Consider the following 3805-nt stretch of genomic DNA (forward strand, 5'->3'; position numbering starts at 1 on the left):
CTACAAAAAAGGAGGCAAATGTTACTAAGAGAGCTTTCATCTCGCCAAAGATACATAAAATCCAGAGACCACAAAAGGACAACCATTCCTGGGAAGAAACCAGAAGCCCGTTTTGGAAATGACCAACTGCTGGGGACAGCTCTGGCTCCCATCCTCCATCAGGTTTACCAAAGGGAGAAAGGACCCTGGATCACAGAGGGAAGCTCTGATAAAAGAGCATCAGGCATGAAAAAAAAAAAAGAGAGAGAAGGCTGCCGAAGGTTAAAGGAGGTTGGCTCTGACTGGAAGAGGAGGACTATCAGCTGGCCCTGGCTGTGTTCATCCCCTCCGGCCCTCGGGGAGGCTCTGGGCCCCCGGCTCATCAATCTCTCTAGGCCTCAGCTCACCCACAGAGTCCAACTCCAACATGCGGCCACGTCTACCACGCCCATAAGTGGGGAGGGAGAGGCAAGTGCAAAGCAACATGAAGGAACGTTCTGTGCCATTTCTGGAGGGGGAGGGGAGACTACATATGTACAGGGAAAAATCCAGAAGGATATACCCCAAACTGAAAACAGTGCTGAACTCTGGGGACTGAATTATGGCGACTTTTCTCTCTGCTTTATACCCTTCTACATTGTTTGAATGATGTTTTAAAAAGAGCTCTTACCATCAGAACAAAGTTACTTAATCCCGATCACAGTTCTCACCACGAAACACTCCTACACATGTCCAAGACTCCCTCCCCTCACCCATAAAGACAGGGGCTCGGGGGAGAAACCCCTAAGATGACCCTTCTTCTGTGCTGGAGGAAGCCATGTGGTCAATGGGAAGAACAGCATTGGGCAAACCTGGGCTCCAATCCACCACACTCCAATCAGGTCACTTTGCACAAGTCACTGAACCAACCTGGGCCACATTTCATCACCAATGAAGCGGGGGTACCATCACCCACCTCATCAGGCTGCTGTGAGGATGCAGTCCAATAGAGAAAGTGCCTCGAACCCTACCTGGTGCTGAGCAGGAGCTTAAAAGTGTTGGCTCCTGTGCCCTCAGGGCCAAGCAAAGGCGCCACGCAGCCTGATGGGAGGGGCAGTACAGGGACGCTTCTATCCCTCGTGTAGGCGGATAAAGGAGCTAGAACTGCACTGTATGATATGGGGGCCATATATGGCTAAATAAGCACTTGAAATGTGACTAGATCAGTTTGAGATGTGCTATATGTGTAAAATACATACAAGACTTTGTATAAACACAGTAAAATATCTCTTTAATAATATTTTATATTGATTACACATTTCAATGATAACTTGGTAAACAAAATATATTATTTTAATTGATCTCACAGGGGCTACTAGAAAGTAACACTGCATTTGTGGCTCATATTGCATTTCTACTAGGCAGCACAGAGTGGGAACAACTGTTCTGTTTGAAAGCACAGTTAGGATACACAACTCTCTAACTGTGGCACTGAAACAACGTACTACATTCAAAGTCCCAAATATTTCATAAAAATCACGTAAGACAGGGACCGGCCCAGTAGCATAGTGGTTAAGTTCACGCACTCCACTTCGGCAGCCCGGGGTTCGTGGGTTTGGATCCCGGGCGTGGACCTATGCACCACTTATCAAGCCATGCTGTGGTAGGCATCCCACATATAAAGTAGAGGAAGATGGGCATGGATGTTAGCCCAGGGCCAATCTTCCTCAGCAAAAAGAGGAGGAGTGGCAACAGATGCTAGCTCAGGGCTAATCTTTCTCACGAAAAAAAAAAAAATCACGTAAGACAACAGAAGAAGGTAGAAACAACAGACCACAATTAAGTCTACAGCACGGGTTAATTAGCTACATTAGAAAAGCTGATTTTTCCTTTTTTATCCAGCTTTTCCCCACCCTTCTCTAGAAAAGTCTCTTAAACTTCTCCAAGACCCGCAATAAGAAATGCATTTGATATCATGACCCAATCTCCACTGTGCTGACACACAACAGCATCAAAAATAATACCCTCATCATGTGAAATCCATTGATATTTTCTGTTGTTTTACTCTTCGTAGCCTAACGCATTGAGTTGTGTAGTTTGAAACACACTCCTATCACATCAGAGGCTGGGAGAGAGAGCTACTCTCAAGATTCCAACAGACCACCTATACCTGGCCCAGGCCTTCTTCTGAGAGTGGCCTCCACTGTGTCCTGAGACCTCAAAAGTTAGACTAATAACAAATCAGCTCCAGTTAGAGCAAAAACACTCTGAGAAACAACACAAACTCTACGGATTCATACCCCATTCTAGAGAAAAACATACCTAAAAAAAAGAAGTTCATTCTAATTTTTCTGGACTTCACAGACCAGAAATTTTTCTAGCCCATGAAGACTAGAAGATCCCTTTAAGGAACTAATTTCCTGAGGTTCTATAAGACAAACATTCATTCTAACATAACATGTTTTTGAAAATTCGAGGCAATAGGTCATTTTTTTAATAGCTATTCCAGGGGGGATGAATAATTGAGCTTTGATTCTGAAGCTAGAGACGGCTTAATCAGATCATCAATGAGTCCTGACCCAAGCAGAGGCAAGATTAAGGTCCTCATGGGCCGGCCCCGTGGCTTAGCAGTTAAGTGCGCGGGCTCTGCTGCTGGCGGCCCGGGTTCGGATCCTGGGCGCGTACTGACGCATCGCTTCTCCGGCCATGCTGAGGCCGCGTCCCACAAACAGCAACTAGAAGGCTGTGCAATTATGACATACAACTATCTACTGGGGCTTTTGGGGGGGAAAAAATAAATAAATTAAAAAAAAAAAAGATTAAGGTCCTCATAATGAGGCTGATGAAAAGCACAACCATCATGTAAAATATTTGTATCTCAAGACTGCTGTATACCCTGAGACACCAATTTTTATCGCTCCACATTAGAAACTCTATGTAGTTGCTTTCTTTTCAGAATCTTAGCACCCAACCATTCTGGGTTAGCATTCACACATGACCATTTTTCTAGAAAGTCACAATCTAGATGTTGTATTATAAATTCAAAATGTGCTTCCAGTCCTCTACTTTCCAAGATACTGTTTTAGAACTAGTAAAGGAATAAAAAGCTATAAATCTACAGTATCAAGAGCATAGGGAGAGGAGCCATTGACAGAAGAGATGTCAACGAACTTCCAGGACAGAGAAAGCAGAGTGCCAACACCTCCTTTTAGAATGCAAACTCCACAAGGGCGGGAATCTTGTACGCCTGTCACTTCTGTGTCGGCAGTGCCCGCACAGGGCCCCGCACGCCAAAGATTTTGAATATATATTTACCTCCAGGAAAATACAAAAGAACTGAACCAACTTGTGGTGAGTGAGCAGCTCTCATGGGAGCTGGGGCCCAGGGTGAAGCCCCCTGGTATTGCCCCCCAGCAAAGGAGGTTCCTGCCTACTCAGCCTACAGCAGAGGCTCTGGTCCATGAGGCCCACCCCAATCATGGAGCCCTGACTTAACCCGTCCACCGCGTCTCTTACACTCAGAGAGAGGAGACCTCCAGCCTGCATGAGAAGCAAGGCAGGAACAGAACACCCACCCTGCAATGGACAAAGATAATTAAGGGAACAAAAGAAAAACTGACAGGAACAGGAGACTCTGAAAAGGGGACAATTACAGAAAAAGAATAAGCTCTTGGGAATTACACCTATTTTGCCCTCTCAGCCTCCCCAAATAAAAAAGTCAATAAAGGAATAAAAGATAAGGTCAAGGTACTCCCGCAGGACAAAGAGCAAAAGACTTGAAAATAGAAACAAAACTGAAAATACAAGCAAAAGTCAACTGATTCAGTATAATAAAGTTTTTTTCAAT

The sequence above is a fragment of the Ceratotherium simum genome, chromosome 16 (assembly GCF_057802395.1).
Source record: "Ceratotherium simum simum isolate JZ-2026a chromosome 16, ASM5780239v1, whole genome shotgun sequence".
Lineage (NCBI taxonomy): Eukaryota > Metazoa > Chordata > Mammalia > Perissodactyla > Rhinocerotidae > Ceratotherium > Ceratotherium simum.